This window comes from Myxocyprinus asiaticus, chromosome 3, assembly GCF_019703515.2.
Source record: "Myxocyprinus asiaticus isolate MX2 ecotype Aquarium Trade chromosome 3, UBuf_Myxa_2, whole genome shotgun sequence".
NCBI lineage: Eukaryota > Metazoa > Chordata > Actinopteri > Cypriniformes > Catostomidae > Myxocyprinus > Myxocyprinus asiaticus.
Window position 1 is genome coordinate 15449178 of NC_059346.1, and position 22900 is coordinate 15472077.

At 42.1% G+C, this 22900-nt stretch overlaps 1 protein-coding gene across 9 annotated transcripts in view; it reads right to left on the bottom strand.

Annotated features, from left to right (window-relative positions):
• The window catches only part of LOC127420353 (WSC domain-containing protein 2-like), a 139656-nt gene that overhangs the window by 111281 nt on the left and 5475 nt on the right, over positions 1-22900 (bottom strand). For 3 of the 9 annotated variants that reach the window (XM_051662635.1, XM_051662580.1, XM_051662574.1), the window contains exon 1: positions 13662-14204. The exons of 4 other annotated variants lie outside the window; for them this stretch is intronic. The gene's annotated coding sequence lies outside the window, so the exon portion shown is untranslated. Of the gene's footprint in view, positions 1-13661; positions 14205-22900 lie in introns of those variants that run through there. 2 more of the 9 variants (XM_051662625.1, XM_051662643.1) reach the window with 2 other exon arrangements.

A 22900-nucleotide genomic window follows, 5' to 3' on the forward strand; every position in this document is an offset into this window, starting at 1 on the left:
ATAAAAATAAATTATATATATATATATATATATATATATATATATATATATATATATATATATATATATATATATATACACACATATATATATATATTTTTTTTAATTTATTTTTATTTATTTTTTTAAACACTGGACCTTAACGCTTACTTAATTTACAAGTGTTAAACCATGACTTGCACTGTACACAAATAACTAATATTGGCATTATATTCATGATGTTTAGCCAGAGGGGAACTGGCCCCCACAGTGAGCCTGGTTTCTCCCAAGGTTATTTTTCTCCATTAACCAACATCTTATGGAGTTTTGTGTTCCTTGCCACAGTCGCCTTCAGCTTGCTCACAGGGGTTCTAAATACAATTATTATTTAATTATTTAATTTTTATACATAATTTACAATCATATTTAATCAAACTACACAATGATCACTCTAAGACTTTATAGATATAAGACTTTATAGATATAACACTTTCGTTTTTTTGTTAATGCATGATTTCCTGTAAAGCTGCTTTAAAATGATGTGTGTTGTGAAAAGCACTATACAAATAAAAATGTCTTAATTTCACTTGATGCCAAAAAGGCATTTGATATGGTAGAATGGGATTATCTTTTTAAGATTTTGGAAATAAACGGGTTCGGGAATACTTTTATTGGATGGATTAAGTTATTTTTTAGACACCCGGTAGCGGCGGTACAAACAAATGGATTAATTTCAGATTATTTTACTCTGGGCAGGGGCACCCGGCAGGGTTGCCCTCTTTCCCCATTATTGTCCTGTCTTGCCCTGGAACCATTAGCAGCCGCGATAAGAAGGGAAGATGATTTTCCAGGGGTGGTGGCAGGAGGTGTGGCGCATAAGCTTTTGCTTTATGCAGATTATATTTTATTATTCGTCTCCGACCACATTAGATCTATGCCTTGCCTCCATAGAATTATTCATTCCTTTTCTAAGTTCTCAGGATACAAAGTCAATTGGTCTAAATCCAAAGCTTTAACTCTAACAGCGTACTGCCCAGTAACGGCTTTCCAGCGCCTTCCAGTGGCCCAAACAGGGCCTTAAGTATTTGGGCATTTTATTCCTAGCAAATCTGAGTTAATTTTGACCCCTAAATAAAAAGGTTTTTGAGCGATGTGGGCAGGTGGGTTTCATTACATTTATCTATGTCTGGGAAGGTTAATGTTATTAAAATGAATTGTATTCCAAAATTACCTGTTACAATCTCTCCCTGTAGATGTCCCCCTCTCTTACATCAAGCAATTTGATAGCATAGTGAAGTCCTTAACCTGTTTTAATCTATTTGTGACCACATGGGTGTTCGTTCGTTGTGGCAGCAGTGGAGTCATTCAGGTTCCTGGGCACTACCATCTCACAGGACCTGAAGTGGGAGACCCACATTTACTCCATTGTGAAAAAGGCCCAGCAGAGGTTGTATTTCCTTCGCCAGCTGAGGAAATTCAACCTGCCACAGGCGCTGCTGATACAATTTTACTCAGCAGTCATTGAGTCTGTCTTCTGCACTTCAGTAACTGTCTGGTTTGGTTCAGCTATGAAATCAGACATCAGAAGACTACAAAGGACAGTTCGGACTGCTGAGAGGATTATTGGTTGCCCCCTGCCCCCCCTTCAAGAACTATACACTTCCAGATTGAGGAAAAGGGCTGGAAAAATCACTCTGGACCCCACTCACCCTGCCCACTACCTTTTTGAACTGTTGCCTTCTGGCCGACGCTTCAGAGCTCTGAGCACCAGAACCGTCAGGCACAGGAGCAGTTTTTTCCCTCAGGCTATCCATCTCATGAACAGTTAAATTGCCCCATTGAGCAATAACTATGTGCAATACACAGTTTAGTCTTTCTTATATTTATCCAACACATCCAACCTCTTCTGCCATTTCATTCCTCTGAAAAAAAAAAAACAAAAACAAAAAACATTTGCACTGTACATAACAGATTTGTATTTACACTGTACATAACAGATTGTATTAGATTTGCACTACCCATGTGTATGTGTGTATGTATGTGTGTGTCTGTACGTATGTGTATAATTATTATTTTTTATTATTATTATTATCTATGTCTTGCTGCTGTTTTTGTATTGTTGTACACTGGAAGCTCCTGTCACCAAGACAAATTCCTTGTATGTGTAAGCATACTTGGCAATAAAGCTCATTCTGATTCTGATTCTGATTCTGAGTGGGGTTGGTGATTGGGGAGGGGTACTGGGGGGGTTAAATGTTGATTCAATGTATATATGTTGTGTTTTTTATTTTGTTATATGTTTCTGAATCAATACAAATTTTAATTGAAAAAAAAAATGACTTGACAGAGCCCAGGGGATTGTTAAAAACATTTGTTCCCTATCTGTCACTCACTCGACGTTGGTGTTGATGTAGTGACACTAGGGGTCACTCTTGGGAGCCCGAGACACCTCTGGTCTTTGATAAAAGGCCAATGAAAATTGGCGAGTGGTATTTGCATGCCACTCCCCCGAACATACGGGTATAAAAGGAGCTGGTATGCAACCACTCATTCAGATTTTCTCTTCGGAGCCGAACGGTCATGCTCACTGAGCTGAATACTACTGTTCATTCACCTCTGCTGGATCTGATGGCGCATTTCAGCGGCTTCTCCCTCCTCTGCACTGGTGCACTGCAGAGAACGCCCCTGGGCGCTTCGGCAGAAAAACTAGAGAGTATATTTTCTGAAAGAGCATTTTTCCCCTCTAAAAGAGTATATATTTCTCTAAAAGAGCGCACACACGGAACGTCTTTTTAAAGACGTGTCTTTTTAAAGATGCTTTTCCGATTGTGTGTTATTCCTGGTTGTGCTCGTTATCGCTCACCTTCTAACGGTCATGATCACTGTCTTTCGTGTCTGGGCACTGCTCACGCGGAGACAGCGTTCGTGGATGGTCATGTTCTCATTGCGAGAATATGTCCATGGCAACGTTGCAGTCGCGGCTCGCCTTCATAAGAAAGCGAGCCACCCCAGAGGCTCCCGCCTCGGTCCTTTTACCCACGGGTTTGAGGCCAACGCGGCTAGCACTGGGGGCGATTTGGGGACCCCAATGGGACCGCCTCCACTGGGTATCCCCCCGCGGACCTCCCATTCCCCAGCACGCTCTTCTGCTCCGATCGGGCTTCCGGGTGAGTCTGCCGGCTCGTCTCATGGCGAGTTCGACCTCTTATTCGGAGCCCGCAAAAGTGATGAGCTCTCGAGCGCAGCATCAGAGAGCGGGCTCGTCCAGTCGGAAGCCTCAGCTGGGCTCCTCCCTTCGGGGTCGATCGCCCAGTCACAGGCTGACGCGGAGATGACGACATGCTTTCCCGGGCAGTCGCGAGCGTCGGTTAGAGTGGATTTCACCGCTCTTCCCTGAACCCTCGCGGCTCGGTGATTGGTTCCTGGGCTTGCGGCGCCGCTCAAAGCCACGCCCCGCCCTGTTCCTTTCTTCCCGGAAGTGCATGAAGAGCTGACAAGGTCGCGGGAGGCACTTTTTACTGCCCGGTCCTGATCTTTTCAGCATGGCTCTCCTGCAAGCCCGTCAAGGCGCTAAAGGAACTGCACGAGGGTAGTTCTGCCCCGGGATTGATGCAGGAACTGCGCTTGGTGACCGACCTCGCTCTCCGAGTGACGGAGGTCACGGCGCGGTCTCTCAGGCAGACGATGGCCACACTAGTGGTCCAGGAGTGCCACCTTTGGCTCAACCTGGTCGAGATGGGTGAGGCCGACAAGACACGATTCCTTGCTGCCCCATTTCCCAGGCGGGCCTATTCGGCCACACCGTCGAGGGCTTTGCCCAGCAGTTCTCGATGGTAGAGCAGTAGATGGATGCTAGCCGGCTTATCCTGCCCCGGCGCGGCTCAAGATCCCACACCCCATCTACTCATCGCCAAGGGCGTCCCCCTGCGGTAACTGCACCGGCTCCGCCGCAGCCCGCCCCTTCGGCCTGGCCCCGGCATGGAACCCACCGCAGGAAGCAGACGCCACCCGTCTCGCGGCTGCCCAGAACCCGTGAAAGGCTTCAAAGCGCCCTTGAGACGGGCGACCCAGGGACAACGAAACCCGCTGCTCTGGAGCTGGTAAGCAGATCTTTATCTTTTTGTTACCTTTTGCATTCAATTGCGCTGCATGCCCAAGTGGCTGCAGTACTCAAGAGCTCAGCAAGAGTGGTTTCCTTGTTCCCTGGGTCACATATCCGGTGTGTACGGCTGGCATCACGACCACCGTCCACCACTCCATGTGGCAGGTTGGCGCTCCAGCGGCGGTCTCCCGCCCTGAGCGCCCAGCTGTGGCACAAATCCGCCCCCGATGTGACAGTCTCCACGGGTCACGAGGACAGGCCTCTTCCTTCCCGTCCCAGGCTGTACCGGGGGTGGTCACAAGGAGCCAGGTAAGTGCTTCGATGTCCTCGGACTCAGCACGGCCACAACGTGGTGTGGCACCTCGAGCTCCGCCCCGCCGCGAGGCCCCACCTGCTGGTACATCCGATGACGTTGTCCCTTTGGTCCCCCTTGTGCGGAACTTGGACGCATGGCTTGCGCCTTCCAGTCTGTCACGAGGGCTGGTCCGGACCGTCCGACTCGGCTGCGCAATTCACTTCGCCGGGCATCCGCCCAGGTCCAGCGGTGTCCACTTCACCTTGGTGAAAGACAAAAACGCTGCTACCTTGCGCGGAAATCGCTACCCTCCTACGGAAGGACGCGATAGAACCTGTCCCTCCAGCCGAGATGAAGAAAGGGTTTTACAGCCCCTACTTCATTGTACCAAAAAAAGGCGGTGGGTTGCGGCCAATCTTGGACCTGCGAGTACTGAACCTGCTTTACACAGACTCCCGTTCAAGATGCTGACGCAAATACGCATTCTAGCGAGCATCCGGCATCAAGATTGGTTTGCGGCGGTAGACCCGAAGGATGCGTACTTTCACGTCTCGATCCTTCCTCGACACAGACCCTTCCTGCGGTTCGCGTGCGAGGGTCAGGCGTATCAGTACAAAGTACTCCCTTTTGGCCTGTCCCTGTCTCCTCGCGTCTTTACAAAGATCACAGAGGCTGCCCTTGCCCCGTTAAGGGAGGTGGGCATTCGCATTCTCAACTATCTCGACGACTGGCTAATCTTAGCTCACTCTCGAGACGTGTTATGCGCACACAGGGACCTGGTGCTCTCACACCTCAGCCGACTAGGGCTTCGGGTCAACTGGGAAAAGAGCAAGCTCCTCCCGGTTCAGAGCATCTCTTTTCTCGGTTTGGAGTTGGACTCAGTCTCCTTGACGGCGCACCTTACGAACGAGTGCGCCTAGTCGGTGCTGGCCTGTTTGAAGGCGTTCAAACAGAAAACAGCGGTTCCACTGAAACTTTTTCAGAGGCTCCTGGGGCATATGGCATCCTCGGCGGTGGCCACCCCGCTCGGGTTGATGCATATGAGGCCGCTTCAGCACTGGCCCAGGAATTGTGAATCCCTCCAGGCCGCGCCTCGTTCCCTCATCGGACCTCTGTAGTTTTTCAGGGTCTACAGAGAGCCCCCTTTGAGCTTTGCAGTCAGCCGAGCTTAAGGCACTCTCCTTGAAGACTGCCCTCCTGACTGCGCTCACTTCCATCAAGAGGGTAGGTGACCTGCAAGCGTTCTCTGTCAGCGAAACGTGCCTGGAGTTCGGTCCGGGCTATTCTCACGTGATCCTGAGACCCCGACCAGGCTATGTGCCCAAGGTTCCCACCACTCCTTTTAGGGACCAGGTGGTGAACCTGCAAGCGCTGCCCCAGGAGGAGGCAGACCCAGCCCTGTCGTTGCTGTGTCCGGTGCGCGCTTTACGCATCTATTTGGATCACACGCAGAACTTTAGAGTCTCTGAGCAGCTCTTTGTCTGCTTTGGTGCACAGCGGAAAGGAAGCGCTGTCTCCAAGCAGAGGATCGACCACTGGCTCATTGACGCCATAACTATGGCATATCTCGCCCAAAACATGCCGCCCCCAGTAGGGCTACAAGCCCATTCTACCCGTGGTGTAGCGGCTTCTTGGGCCCTGGCCAGAGGTGCCTCTCTAACAGACATTTGCAGAGCAGCGGGCTGGGCAACATCCAACACCTAACACCTTTGCAAGGTTCTACAACCTCCGGGTGGAACCGGTTTCATCCTAGGTAGTGGCACGCAACACAAGCGGATAAGCCCGGGATAGCCGGCCGGGTGTATCGCTTGCACATAGCGCCTTCCTTTTGAGCTGAAGACGTGCGCTGTTAATTCCCAGTAGTGTTCACAAAAGTTGTTCCCTGGTTGACTTCCTCCGAGCCCTGTGGTAGTCGAGTTTTCGGAGAGACTCGCTGCCGGCCCAGTACACGCGCTAACTAAGAGCCCGGTTCTGGGGTAGGTGCTCCGCATGTGGCGGTTCCCTGTAAGGCTAACCCCATGCGATCTATATCTTCCGCTAATTCATTTCCCTGCTGGCAAACTGCGTCTTCCTTGGGCAGAGCCCCTCTGCCCCAGTCTCCATGTTATAGTAACTCCTCCCCCATTGGGCAGGATCTACCTTGAAGGCTCTCCACATGGTTGGAAAGACCATGTGATGTATTCTTCCACTTAAGTATCCCCCCCCCCTCTCTTGGGGCGAGGTGTGGTCTCCGCGGTGTCCTCCCCTTGGGAGGGACACCCCCCGACTAGACCTGGCGGCCCAGTCGGATAATCCCCCTTCTCTTTTAGGGAGTGGAAAAAGAGAAGGGGAAAGAGGCCACGACTGGGTTAAGCCTGTCTCTATCTCTGGGTAGTCGACTTGTCCCCAAAAAGGGCCGTTCGACACTCATAACTGTGTTGGGGGAGGTTACGTGTCGACCTGGTGTGCTGGCTATGAGGCACACAGCAAGTCTGCCCACCACACACCACCAGTTCACGTAACACAGTTCAGCCTTGTGGCGTTTTGTATAGGGACCCCTAGTGTCACTACATCGACACCAACGTCGAGTGAGTGACAGATAGGGAACGTCATGGTTACTGGTGTAACCTCCGTTCCCTGATGGAGGGAACGAGACATTGGTCCCTCCTGCCACAACGCTGAACTACCCGCTGAAATGGCCGGACCTTATATCGGCTCCTCAGCGTAAAACCTGAATGAGTGGTTGCATACCAGCTCCTTTTATACCCGTATGTTCGGGGGAGTGGCATGCAAATACCACTCGCCAATTTTCATTGGCCTTTTATCAAAGACCAGAGGTGTCTCGGGCTCCCAAGAGTGACCCCTAGTGTCACTACATCGACACCAACGTCTCGTTCCCTCCATCAGGGAACGGAGGTTACACCAGTAACCATGACGATATTTTATTATCTTTCTAACGAATGTTGAAGAAACAGCCTGATCTCATGAAATGAATGACAACATTTTTCCAAATGACATGTTTTATTACACATATTGTGGCACTTCTCCCAAACAGATGAGGTTTTTAAAGGAATATTCCAGGTTTAATGCAAGTTAAGCTCAATTGACAGCATTTGGGGTAAAATATTGATTCCCTAAAAAAATTATGTTTTCTTGTCCCTCATTTTCTTTAAAAAAAATTAAAAATTGGGTTCCAGTGAGGCACTTACAGTGGAAGTGAATGGGGACAATCAGTACACGTTAAAATACTCATTATTTCAAAAGTATAGCCACAAGACATAAACAATATGCGTGTTAACATGATTAGTATGATAAAATTGCTTACTAACCTTTTCTGTGTGTCGATGTCATGTCAACAAACGTGTCATGTCAACAAACCCTAAAACTAAGGCAAAAATTACGATATAAGCAACTTTACAGCTCAAATAATGCACGAGTTTTAACAGAAGAATTAATGTAAGTGCTTTTATAAAATTATACGCTTCACATTTCTGTATTTAAACTAGTGGCTGACCGATATATCAGTCGGCTGATATTATCCGCTGATATTAGCCTTATACCGATATATCGGTATCGGCGTATATTTTACCGATATGCGCTGATATGAAAACTTTTTTTCAGAACATATAATGCAGAAAACAATGCTTTAGAATTGGTGTCATAGCGTAGTTTGTCCAGCAGAGAGCGCTCCGACTCCATTGTTTACAGAGCTGACTCTGAGCTGACGGTGGCTCTGCAGACAGTGTGGAGTTAAACGGTGTGGATTTGAGCGATCTCTTCTCATTAAATTGCTAACTAGCTTGTGAGATACATACTGAAAAGTTAATAAAAAATTACCCCATCATTTTATATAACTAATATAACATTTACCCTGTCCCTGACAACCATGTAACTCATGTTTATTACATCTGTTTGCTGTCAGCCAGCTATAGTTTGTCAGTGCAGTCAGTAATGTAGCAGATTGAAAGGTAAACATCAGAGCAACTTTTTGCAGCTCATCAGACAACGGTGCGGTGGTGGATTGTGTGTGGTGAGTGTTGATTTCACGCTTTCACGTGTCTAGTTGGTGAGACACAATGCTGGAAAGTAAATAAAATCCATCTTTTATTCTCCATGACGACGAGCTTATAGCTAACTAGCTAACCACGTAGCTACTTTCATTATTGTCAGCTGAGTGGAAGCTAATGAGTAAACCTGTATTCACCAAACTGTTTTGTTCAGGATTCACAGTTTGGTACCCCCTTCAACTGAACAATTCCAGTCATTGCATTTATAAAATTTAATATTTAAAAGTCTGGTTTTCCAGACATTAAAATAGGATACATAATAAAAGTAGATTTAATAAATAGTATATTTGCCCAGTATAAATAATAATATATAGGAAATGTTTCTAAAATAAATGAGGGGTGATACATACTAATACAACAGGCTGGAAAAATAGACATTTATTAATTTTAATATCCTATATATATATTTTGAATGTGTTGAAACTTGACACCGGGCGACGCACCCTAAAAACGGCACCATTAGAACGGTTTCATGTTGAAGAGCCGCTTAAAAGTATGTTTTTTTCCTCTCTCGTAAATGTAAACGAGTGTAAATGCCAACATCATCATATATGTCGAAAGGACTGATGCCTGTCAACCAAAACATGAGCTCATTGATGTCATAAAATATCAGTCTGCTTTTTTATCCCATCAGTTACTCCTGGTCGGAGGCTGCCGTAAATATTTAGTTTATACGTAGAGTTACGTCCTACATAAATTTAATGGTGCAATGCTCAAATATTTAATAGAGCGTAAATTGTGACTTAGTGCCCATTTACGCCACAACAAGGCTAAGTTGTAACGTACGTATAGCTGCTGCAACTGGCCCCTGATGTTTATTTAGCTATTTATTTTATTTTAATTTATTATTTATTTAAATGGTCAGCATTTGACTGATACTAAACATTACTGATGTTTATTCAGCTATTTATTTTATTTTAATTTATTCTTTATTTTAATGGTCAGCATTTGACTGATACTAAACAGTACTGATGTTTATTTAGCTATTTATTACATTTTTATTTTTTATTTAAATGGTCAGCAATTGACTTATACTAAACATACAGTACTGATGTTAATTAACTATTTATTTTATTTCTATTTATTCTTTATTTTAATAGTGGGCAATTGACTGATACTAAACATACAGTTCTGATTTTTATTTAGCAATTTATTGTATTTTTATTTATTTATTTTCTCAGTGTTCATTTCTAGAATTTGTTGACAATGTATAATAATAATGTCAAATATTCTTTGATAAAAATATTTGTTTAAGAAAGCAGCCTTCTGAGTATCTTTGCATAGTCATATCGGTGCAAAATCGGTGCACAATCCACATTTTTCTGTTTTCATTCCAGCTCAAAAATTAGCTATATCGGTCACCATATCGGTAATTGGTGAATTTTCCCTTTCTAAAATTGGTATCGGTATCGGTCTCAAAAATCCCATATCGGTCGGGCTCTAATTTAAAACCTCCAAAAATTGGCCCCATCCACTTCCGTTTTAAGTTCCTCACTGTAACATAAATTTTTATGAGTCTAAATATTTTTTGTGGTTATCAACCTTTTGCCACAAATGCTGTCGACTGAGCTTAACGTGTATTGAACCCAGAATATTCCTTTAGGGTTAATGCTCTATCGAGTTTAAAATCAACAAAACCTACCTCCCTGGCTTAAACCTTAAACCTAAATCTAGTCAATAGTGTCATAAAAAGCAAATGTGTGATGACAAACATGTTATTAAGGTTAATGCTCTATCTATTTTTAAATAAACAAAACAAACGTCCCTACCCTAAACCTAAACCTAACCGATATTGTGATAAAAGCAAATGTGATGTGAAAAACACAGTTGCTGAAGCAACCACGTAATTTTGTGGTGCTTCTATTACACTTTGACCAGGTTGTGTAGAAATGTATTTACTAATATTGTCCAAAGACTTGCTGTTGGGCAGCAAACTCAGTACTGAACGACTTGGCCATAGCACCACACTGGCGGGACTGCAATGCAAATCTTACTGAAGCTCTCAAAAGATCCAGATTTTTGGACGTTTGTTTAGATTCTCAAAATGAGTAACAATTCTCACACTAATTATAACTTCCAGCAGAAGAAGAAACTTCTCAACTCTCTATGTGAGAAAACAGGGGCATGCATGGTTGTTTGTAAAGGCTATCCTATCCTTGGCCCTTCGGTTCTGTTGATCGATATATTACTTAATTGACTGCTTTCATGAATGGCAACTGGCTGAAATTCCCATGTTAGACAAAACCAATTTAAAACCCAGACATGTTATGTCTACAAACAGAGTATGCCATTAATTATAATTTAAAACATTTAAAAAGTAGAGAAAAATGGGCCATAAATTCAATTTGTTCCAGATCTTGTTGAAACAAGGTATGGTGTTGTAGCCCTGTTTGTTCTACATTTGGCTGCTGACACATGGATAATGTTCAATATGACATCCAATGTGCACTCAGTAATTACAACCCCCAGGAAAAAGATGATTGATTTCCTCTACCGGACCACTAAACTCCAGTTCAGATCCTTACCTAACTTTTCAATGGCAGAGATTTGACACTTTCAGACCAGTAAAACAATAGTTGATTGCAAGATAATTAAAAAGGCGTTGTGTCATACAGTATTTAACATTTGCTGAAGATAGCAATCCCAGTCTGAATTCTAAACAACTATCAGAGGACAATTAACTGATTTCACTTAATTAAGTGCAATTAATTAAAGGAATGTTATGGGTTCATAATAAATTAACCTCAATGAACAGAATTTGCAGCATAATATTTATAACCACAACAAACAATTTTGACTCGGTCCTTGTTCATTTAAAAAAAAAAAAAGCTAAAATCACGCTTACAGTAAGGCACTTACAATGGAAGTGAATGAGGCCAGCCAATAAACGTCAAAAACACACACTGTTTCAAAAGTATAGCCACAACAGACATTAAATGTGTTTACATGATTTTAATGTTATAAAATCAGAGATTTACTGGCATTGCAGCATTTTCCAGATTACTGAATTTACCAGCGTTACGTTGTCATGACAACAAAATTGTAATCTTGGATATAACTTTACACAGTTAAGAGTAGTATGCAATTGTATCACACTAGAGTCATGTTAACATGAATAATGTTTACATGTTGTGGCTATACTTTTGAAACGTTTATAGACTAGCCCCTGCTCACTTCCACTTTAAGTACCATAATTTAGCCATGATTTTTGCTTCTTATTTTAAATAATTGAGGGATGATTCAAAATAATGTTTTGAGGAAAACAACTTTATATGTCACAAATGCTATTGATTGAGCTTAATCTTGATTGTACCTGGAACATTCCTTTAAGTGAGTGCACCTGATGTTGAGATAAAACCTGAAAGTACTAAGACATGAAATGAGATTGCAATGAAAACTATTTCAAATAAAAAGTTCCAATTAAAACAAAATCCTGAAAGTATGCGATCTTTAAATGGAAGGAATCTAAGTAAAAAATGTGTCCTCTAGTTTAAAACCCAAAATAGAACACCCAATTTGTGACAGTATAGGTCTTAGAGTACATCAATGATCTTTACACTGAAATGACATGTGCAAACGTCAAACATGCCCTTATGATTCTGATAAATCTGGCGCCTTGTGTCCGATAGCGAGTCACATGGAATGCAGCATCAGATCAGAGGATTTTTGTACCTCCCAGATACAGAGACTAATTAATCTCACCCCACTGAGCAGATAAATAAAACCTAGCCTAGAGCACCCAGAATCGGTCAATGCAGATTAACACAATGCAGCCTGGCAGCTGGTCAGTTATGTAAAATACCAATATACTAAACTGCAAATCTACTAATCTCAAATGTAAAGTCTAAAATTCCAGAACAGCGTTAGTAATGAAATGAGTAGAAATGAAAGGAAATATCCTCCCGTAAGCGCCAATGTGTTTGTTCACTTATGCAAACTAAAATCCCCCCAGCTGTATGAAGGATCATGTCAGCATTCATTACCTCTCAGTTTTATGTGTGCTGGTTTGGATCGGCACTCCTTTCCAACATGAGAAAGACCTTTTAGAACAATAGACTGAATAGAAAATGCATCCCATGATGACACTATAACAGAGAGAGTTCAATTGCATTACAGATGTATTTCAGCACTTAGGAGGTTTCTAGATGAGGTTAAGGGTAGACTGAGAGTTTGAGAGAGAGAAGAAAGGCTTTTGAGAACCACCTTACATTTCAGATGGACCTCTTTGAAAATGAGTATAAACAAACCAATGTCTCTAGGTTACATGCAACTCACTACTGCAACATCTCAGCGATTGAGAATGCACAGAATCATAAACCCCACAGTTGGCAGAAAAGCATTTCAAACAGTAGCTAGTTATTAAACCTTAATGTAACATGTCAAGCTCAATCCAGTTGCTCTCAAATTAGTTGCAGACAGGCGCTTGCCATTCAAAACACTTGTAAATGTTAAAAGGCCCACTTTCTTTTGAAGAATTTCTATTAAGTGAACAGTCTGATGTGCAACACTGCCTCTTGTTGATCATTAATACCAAAATTGCATCTAAATGCTCATCCTGAACAATCCACAGTTTGAGGAATTCGGTTCCTGATAATAAAGGCAGCTCTTCAACAAGAGCATCAGATCATACAAAGCAGAACTTTCAAAACACTGATCCTGTTACATAAACAAAGACTTGTGTTCTGTTATGTATCAGCAGAATGTATATATTCCAACAATGGTTCATTTTGAGTTTACAGACAGTTTATATTGGCAACAAGGACCAATGAAATCTGGGTAAGACAGGTGCTGGTAGTAGCTCATATTGGTAATAATTCAACCAACCCATAACATATTCTCGAGTTAAAACATGCTAGAATATAACAACTCTCAGTAGTTTACATGAAATGTCATGCAGTAACAGCAGTGGCCTGAAATGTGACATGCTACACTTATTCCAAAACTATTTCAAACAAGACATTTTTAACTATTGTATAATTATTATACATTCAAAATGCAGTGATTCAAAAAGTCGAAAAACTCAAAGTCGCAAAATATGTTATTTGTTATTAACTGCATCTGAGTTACAAGTTAAGTGCAAGTGTGAGTAAACATCCATGTGTGTGCAACCCTGCTGACGCATGAACTCTGTAGAGTCTGACTCAAATTGAAATTGTCCCAAAAACGTCATCCTCAAAATCAGCAGCTTGCATGCTTGACGTCTGATAAGACTATATATTAACTCGTATTGACCGCTTACCTGATGTCTTTCCGGCAGATTTGAAATTGACCACGGACAGAAACTGCAGAATCACTTGCACCGAACCCAACGAGTCTGGATTCGTATGAGAAATATTCTACTGCATGCTTGCCTTCATATCCACTGTGATATTTCGATCAAATAATAGGGCGCCCGGAGGCGCACACAATGGATACGTCTGCAAATGACTGTCTAGTTGATTATTTGCTCAGTACTCAGCGTGCTTTTCCATGCCTCGCTGAGTTTTCCGATCCCGTTATTCCGCGTTCACAGCTGCCGCAGAATCCGCACGCGCTGCCTTTACAGCGTCGCGCGCTCAGAGGCACACGCACGCACCCACAACTCGGGTACATAGTACCCGATATTCGCCTCCTCTTACTCACATGCAGTGAATCAGGTCAGAGAGGAGGTGCCCTGTTTTTTGATGCTGGCAAGTGACCTGTCTGTCTGTTCTCTTCTCCTTGCGTGCGCGGCGCGTGTTTGACATCCCTGCGGTTCACAGCTAAAGCAGCCGCGCGTCAGCTCGCGCTCCACACAGCCCGACAGCACTGCCTACAGTTTTCATACAGCCACAGCACGACACACGGCATTACAATAAGTAAATAAACAGAGGTCATGTCCATAAAACGTGACAGCTCGAACAGAATGTTCTGTGCATAAGAAAAAAATAAAATAATATTTGACTCATTAGATTTACAGGACAGTGTGGCTAGATAGTCAGGGATGCAATCCGTTTATTGTCCATTTTAAGACATTTAATTAACTAATTTAATTAACTTCATGGTTCCTTCCAGAAGACCTGCATTAGAGGGATAGTTCACCCAAAAATGAAAATTCTCTCATAATTTACTCACCCTCATGCCATCCCAAATGGGGGGGGGGGGGGGGGATTAAAACACTGCAGATATAAAGACGCAACAAACTCACAAAGAGTGAAAATATGAGCAATTAATCTGCACAATATCTGCAAAGATCTACATTTTATTTATTTATTTTTTTACATATATTTATATTTGTATATTTATATATGTACTTATTCTGAACAAATTGGTTTTCATTGTTTTTTGTTTTTTAATAAACAATTACATTTATGTGAGTAATTGACATTAAATTATAAGCATTGTCATCAGTGTCCTGCTGTGTGACTCTTTCTTCATCTAACTATTTTAAGCAACATTTTATGATCTACATATGATACATATATAATATATTATTATTATAATACTTGTTGTTTCCACAACCTCATATTAACTAAGACAATAGTTTATTTGCACTTCTAGAAAAAAGTTGAAAGTGATTGTAATGCTGGCACTGGCAATGACAAAGACGATGAAGACGATGATGTGTGATGAACCCAAGTGCAGTTTATTATCAATCGTGAAATCCAAAACCCGTAACTCCAAACGTGAACAAAATACAAAAACATGAACTTGACGTAACTTGACTTGACTAAACTTGACATGAATAATCCTACAATGTTACATTCACAATTCCTGACAATGGACAATGGCAAACATGAGGCTTAAATACATGGACAAGGGAGAAACATGACAATGATAACCAATGACAAGATAGAACTGATAACAAGGTAACAAGACAATAATCTAATGAAAGGAGAGCATGACAATATTGAAACATGACAATAATCTAATGTCCCGACATCCCAAATTAAAAACACAAAGTTCAAGAGGGAGCTGGTGGGGGGGACCATGGTGACTTGATGTGGTTATGTGGCAGGACATGGAAACATGGTGAAACAAGGTGTGGGGCATGGTCTGGTGAAAACATGATGTGGAGCATGAGATCAGGGCGGAGCCCGTGGGGGGTGGAGCCATGAGAGGCTCGAGGGGCAAAGCCATGGAAGGCGGAGCCGTGAGAGGCTCGAGGTGCGAAACCATGGAGAACTGGATACCCGGAGAGTAGCCGAAGACTCGAAGGGCCAGGGTGGAGCCGTAGGCAGGGATGACCAAGGCGGTGCCGGAGGTTCGGAGGAGCAAGACGGAGCTGGGAGATCGGAAGACTGAGGTGGAGCCGGTGGGGCTGAGGACCAAGGCGGAGCCGTAAGGAAGGGGGTTCCCAGTGGAGCTGAAGGATCGGAAAGACGAGGCGTAGCCAGAGGATCGGAGAGCCAAGGTGAAGCCAGGTGACCGACAGACCAAGGAGGAGCTGGAGGGATGAGGGACAAAGCCGACAGGCTGAAGGACCACGGTGGAGCCAAGGGAACGTAGAGCCAAGGAGATGTCGAGGGATCGACAGGCCAAGGCGGAGTCCAGGGCTCGGAGGGTCTAATCAGAGTTGGAGGTTCGAAAGTTCTCTGTGTCTGGGATATCTCAGAGGGTGATGATCGAGCCGGTGGCTTGGGGGGAACCGGCTGATCAGGAGAACTCAGGGTAGGCACAAGGGCGGGAACCAATTCCAACTCAAATAGCCCAGTGAGAGATGGCTCTGGAACGGACAAGGTTTGCAACGCTGGCTCTGGGTCAGACGAGGCTTGCAACGCTGGTTCGTTGGAGGTGGCAGATGTGGGCATTGGCTCGTTGACCAGAGGTGAGCCTGAGACATTGCATGGAGCAGACTGAAGCTTGGCTGTGACTTGGCATGGAGCAGTCTCAGGCATGGCTGTAACTTGGCATGGAGTAGACTCAGGCGTGGCTGTGACATGGCATGGAGCAGACTCAGGCATGGCTCTGACATGGCATGGAGCAGACTCAGGCGTGGCTGTGACATGGTATGGAGTAGACTGAGGCATGGCTGTGACATGGCATGGAGCAGATTCAGGCATGGCTGTGACATGGCATGGAGTAGACTGAGGCATGGCTGTGACATGGCATGGAGCAGACTCAGGCATGGCTGTGACATGGCATGGAGCAGATTCAGGATCTGGGGCAAAAGATGGCACTAGCTCAGCAACCATGACGTGGGAATCTGGCTTGGCGGTCATGACGTGGGACTGTGGCTTGGCGGCCATAATGTGGGACTCTGGCTTGGCATCCACCTCCCCCACAGTGAACGATGAATCACATATTAGTAGGGCAAGGTTGATATACTGAGCCAGGCTGTAGGTACTCTGACTGCCTGGCATCAGGGAAGAGATTGGCTCATTCAGTCCAAAGCGAAAACAGTCCTTGAGGGCAACTTCATTAAAGTCCACCTGGCAGGCCAGAGCGCAGAAGTCCTCCACATAATTTTCCAGGGACCGATTCCCCTGGTGAAAATGAAGAAGCTGGATTGCTGGGTTCATTTTGGTCAGTCAGGTATTCTGTAACGATGGCTGGCAACAGGTAGACGAAGAGATGATGATGTGTGATAAACCCAAGTGCAGTTTATTATCAATCTTGAAATCCAAAACCCGTAACTCCAAAAGCGAATAAAATACAAAAATATGAACTTGACTTGATATGACTTGACTTGACATGACATGACATGACATGACATGACATGACATGACATGACTAATCCTACAATGTTACATTCACAATACCTGACAATGGACAATGGCAAACATGAGGCTTAAATACATGGACAAGGGAGAAACATGACAATGATAACCAATGACAAGACAGAACTGATAACAAGGTAACAAGACAATTAACTAATGAAAGCCAGACACATGAACATGGAGGGAAACATAAAATCACATGACCAGGGAACCACATGACATGAAACAGGAACAGGAACTAAACTTTCAAAATAAAAGACATAAAAAACAAACAAACACACACAACACTGACAGTGATTAAGATCTTTAAAAACTTTGAAGAAATGCTGACTTGTCACAGCACCTAAAATACACACTTTCCCATGTACTTTCATGTACATGTAACCTAACATCTGTATGTTGGGAAAAAAGTTTTCTGACATGTTATTTGTCTGATCTATAAAGTACTTATTTTTAGCAAATCCACTCATCACATTTAGTGGTTTTATATGTTTTAAAGTTATGACAATGTTTGCACTGGTGGAGCCCATTGTCATGACTAGCAGTCAATAGAAATATAATTTTTTAAACACATTAAATCAGAAATTGAGCCAAAAAATGAAAACAATGAGCCAGTGTCATGGTGTGGTGTGTTGCGGGCCGGGTTTGGTGGGCCGCTCTGGGCCAGAAAGTCCAGGGCCACTTTTTAGTCCCAGTCCGCCCTTGCATCCATTCATCCATCTTTCCATCCATTTATCCATTCATCCATCCATTACCTATTTATCACGGCTTGATTGAATTTCCTTCACTTTTTTGTGTTGATGATTTCACATGCTAACTGTTCCCCTGCCAGCTCATTGAAATTAATGAAACTTTATTCTCTCTGATCTGAGGCTGATCTCCTCCTTCTGAAGACATCTCTCGTCCACAGACCCCCGACTCAAAGGGGAATACAGAGGTCTCATGCAATACTTAATGTAAGCTCTATTCATGCCTCCGCACTGAATAAAGCTTCTGTCTGGTTTATCCATTTATGTGCAGTGCTGTATGTCTTATTTGGGTGAGTGTCTTCTAGTCACCAGTTCTGACAACAATCAGGCAGTAATGGATTTAAAGTTAACAGATTTTTCAGTTTTGACTCATACACACATTCAAATAAAATGTAACGTTAAATGCTTACTGCAAAAGCCTTCTGAAATGCATGAATACAAATGTGTATGTTTTAGCTAAATCAGATGTATAAATCTGGAGTAGACCTCTTCCAACATTTCCAACAGCTTCTGTTTCAGTTCCAAAAGAAATAGTTCACCCAAAAAATAAAATTCAGTCCTTATTTATTCACCCTCATGTCATTGCAAACCCAAAAGAAAAAGATAATTTCGAAGAATGTTTGTCTGTCAAGCTCCAAAAAGGACAAAAAAGCATCATATAAATTTATAAAAGTAGTCCATCTGGAACGACATGAGGGTTATGAGATTTCATATCTTAGGTGAACTATGGAATACTAGTTCTACTTTGTGCAGTTGTGCAGGTGTTTCCGGTAACAGCGTTTAGCACACATACATGACGAGGTTTGTACATCGGAAGGCAGATTATTTTTAGCTTACTTTTAAGGGCTGTCAGTTAATTCAAACAATAAATCATGTTTTGGCATTAACATGACTGATCTTAAATATATAATTTTCTGAAATTTGCCTCTAAATATATTTTTTCCTTTCCAAATGTGGCTACACTCAGCTCCTAAATAATACATCAAATATACACTCACTTAGCACTTTATTAGGAACACTATGGTCCTAATAAAGTGCCCAACGTGGTCTTTTGCTGTTGTAGCCCATCCGCCTCAAGGTTCGATGTGTTGTGCATTCTGAGATGATATTCTGCTCACTATTGTACAGAGTGGTAATCTTAGTTACCGTTGCCATTCTGTCAGCTCTAACCAGTCTGGCCATTCTCCGTTGACCTCTCTCATCGACAAGGCGTTTCCGTCTGCAGAACTGCCGCTCACTGGATGTTTTTTGTTTTTGGCACCATTCTGAGTAAACTCTAAAGACTGTTTTGTGTGAAAATCCCAGGAGATCCGAAGTTACAGAAACACTCAAACCAGCGCGTCTGGCACCAACAATCATGCCATGGTCTTAATCACTGAGATTACATTTTTCCCCATTCTGATGATTGATGTGAACATTAACTGAATAACCTGACCCGTATCTGGATGATTTTATGCACTGCACAAGATAATCGCATGAATATGTAGGTGTACAGGTGTTCCTAATAAAGTGCTCAGTGAGTGTATATCTACTGTCTACATATCAATTTTACAATGACACAAAATAGGGATTAAAACATACATTTAATAAATGTTGTGATGCATGTGTTCATCTGGTCTTTCCTCTCTCACACATGGAGCAATGCAGTGTTTGAAGTGTATAGTTGTTTTATTCAAAGAGCTGACACCTTTTGCTAATCTTCATCAACCGTCTGTCATTTGCAGTTCATTTAATGTCAACTACAGACCGCTGTGTGCTTGGGCTGAATTAAAGCTTTGAAAACCTCCTGTTTTCAAATGTATCACCTACTGACCACGGAACAGCTTTTAATTGTTGTAATGGGATGATTCGTGCTGATCAGACCCTTTTACTAAAAGCATCTTGCTGGCAGATGACCTTCTGAACTACTGGAGGGCAGTAAAATGCAGTAAGAGGGTATAGGGCTGGTTTGGGGTTGAAGAATTCCAATGATAAGAGTAGAAGCACAGCACACTCTAAATGACATCACATTCGGGAGGGTAGAGGTTTGGTTTTGCCTGGCTTTCGGGCTCCAAGTGCTGTCAGGTTTGATCAGTCTCCTGCACTTTTACTGGTTAGACAAAAATGAACCCAAGCTGCAAGCCAGAGCTGGGGCCTCTCTACTCTGCTTCACTCGTAATATTCATGCAGGGCCAGACAGAAACCTTTCACTGCCCTCAAACCATGCTGAATACAGTTTTACTGGGGAGCCACTGTCCTACTGGTCTGATGTGAAATTGATTTACCTCTGAATGTGTTCTGAATGGCTTAATAGAAAACATTCAGTATCTGGATTTCCAGCATCATGTCTAAGTGTTTATGTAAAAGAGTGGATGTGTATGCACATTTATGTTGTACAGTAGGTTAAAGGAACAAGCACAACTCCAAGGGTCAAACAGAAAGTACAGAATAAATGGTGTACGCTGACATTAACCTTTCATCAAATGATTTACCCCACATTCCTGAATAAACTCAGATCCATACACTTTTTTGATTATAGAGCACCAATAAAATGTATTACTTTTATGATCATATTATGATGATTTTGTGATGTATTTTATGTTTGTATTTGTTTTTTGCCACAGTATATTCCGAAAAATTAAACAATGAAGTAATGATGAAATAATGACAGAACAATGATGTCTTGAATAAAGTGATGGAAGTCTTCAAAAAAGTTATGAATATGGCACAGAAACAACACAGAACACAATTAAATTGATATAATGTCAAATTAGTTAAATGCTTCAACTGCTTTAGTAACTGTGATGGCATTAAAATTTAATTAATCTCATTGATGATATATAAAATCATATACAAATTTAAAATCAACTGATTTATTCCATGCATTCAATATGAGGATTAGTAAACATTTGTATGTCTCTAGAGTTGTTAATATGTATAATGATTTGTTTTAGATGGTATTAATACAACAATATTGTATGTTTCTGTGTCTATGCAAACATAAGCACTTTTTACACCTATAGGAATATCTATGAATATTCATGAGCTCATTTTGGACGTTTAATTTGCCCGTGCAAAATGATACAAATCCCTGCAGAAGACCTCTGTGAATATATGAGCTGTCACTGGCCCCTATCAACACTCACATCATGATTTGCAGCAGTAAAGTCAAGAAAGGTTCAACTCTCACAGTGTAAATTTATGTGTTGGTGAGGGCAAAACAGATAAAGAAAGCTCTAACTTTGTAACTCTAGTCCTCAAACACATCGTCACAGCGTTCAGAATGTCTGTTTTTCAGAGCATGTTTTCAAGCGTGAGGCCTCTTTTAATGTTATACATGAGTACATGTTAAAAGCTGAGGTGCACTTGGGTGGGAACTACACTGTGACCCACAGCTTGTAAAAACAATGACGTCTTTGTAATGCACCTACCTGTATCACATGCATGTGCATGAATATCTGCATGTGTGCATCATGCACCCACAAAAACTCAGGCACAAATTGTTGTTGTTTTTTAAAGTTTGATGTTCAAATATTCAAAAGACCTGAAACTTGAACAAATTCAGAAAACTTGGCTATATGCAAATTTCTGGCTATACAGTATGCAAATTTAAACTAGCTCATCCTTCATATCTGAACATCAGGCCATTTTTCAATAATTTTAGCTTTCAATCATTAATGGTACCTATTAAGGACATTAAAATTGACCTCAAAATTGAACTGACCTGTCAAAAAGTAGACCTTTGCTTTAGGGAAGAGTACATGCAAAAATTAAAATTCTGCCATCATCTACTCACTCTTTTGTTTTAAACATGTTACACTTTCTTTCTATTGTGGAACACAAAAGGATATATTTAGCAGAATGCCCAGCTCTGTCCCTGGTTACCATTCAGTTTCATTATGTAGAAAGCACGGCATTTTCATGTTTGGGTAAACTATCCCTTTAATATTAAATGTTTTGGGAGGGCCTTCCATGGACCAAATGTCAGAAATATGAAAAATGGTGTCTTTTGCTTTAACAGGCATCTTCATTAGAACATTTGGAGGTTTAAATTTAACTTTCAACCCAGTTTCATTAAAAACATCTGGAAACAAAAATATTGATTCTAAAAACATTAAATAACCAAATATGCATGCCCTATATAATTAAAGCAGATTGAAAATAGCAGTGAATCGCATCATGTGAAAAGCTAAAATAATAGCACTATTATGTTGATAAAAAAAATTGTAATGTTGCAGTATTATAGACTCCTTAGAGACACAGAGACTTATTAAATTCTAAGAGACAACCAGTACATTTTGGACATTATGGAAAGAGTGACCAGCATTTATCACAGACAGCAAAGTCTGTTGGAATTAATTATTCATCTTGGCACTCACAGAAAACTACAGAAAAAATAGGATGTGAATTATTGAAGGCACATGCACAATTAATTAGCAGTCAGATGAATGAATAATGAAATTATCTTAAACTCTCTAGGTGATTTCAATCAGAAATTAGCATGGATGAGGTTGAGTTTTAGTTCTGGAATGTAGGTTTCATTATTCAAATTCAAGAACCCCTCATCATTGAGTCCATAAAACTAGAATCTCATCTCATTTCCTGAACAGGACTAATTATTCAGTGGTGGCAATGGATTCATCCCACAGGGGTCCAGACTTAAACACAAAGTCCCAAGATTTGATTGAGCACTAGTTCAAGATTTTTCCCTCTCTTTAGATATCATTAAACTCCTACTGTATGTGTCTAAAAGACCTCAAATGATTTCTATGCTGAGATTTCTAAAGGCCTGGGTATACTTTGTTTTTTGCATTCTGGATTGAATCAAGCCCGGTCGACCACATTCAAAGTATACTTTTCTGTCCACCAGCAAATACAAATGCGTTCATGCGCACTATGACTGCTTTGTGATTCTGGCTGCATCTAAAAACGTAGGCAGCTGACTTGCTATCTAATCAGTTAAAGGAATAGTTCACCCAAAAAAGAAAATTCTCTCATTATTCACTTACCCTGATGCCATCCTAGATGTGTATGACTGTCTATCTTCAGCAGAATACAAATTAAAATTTTTA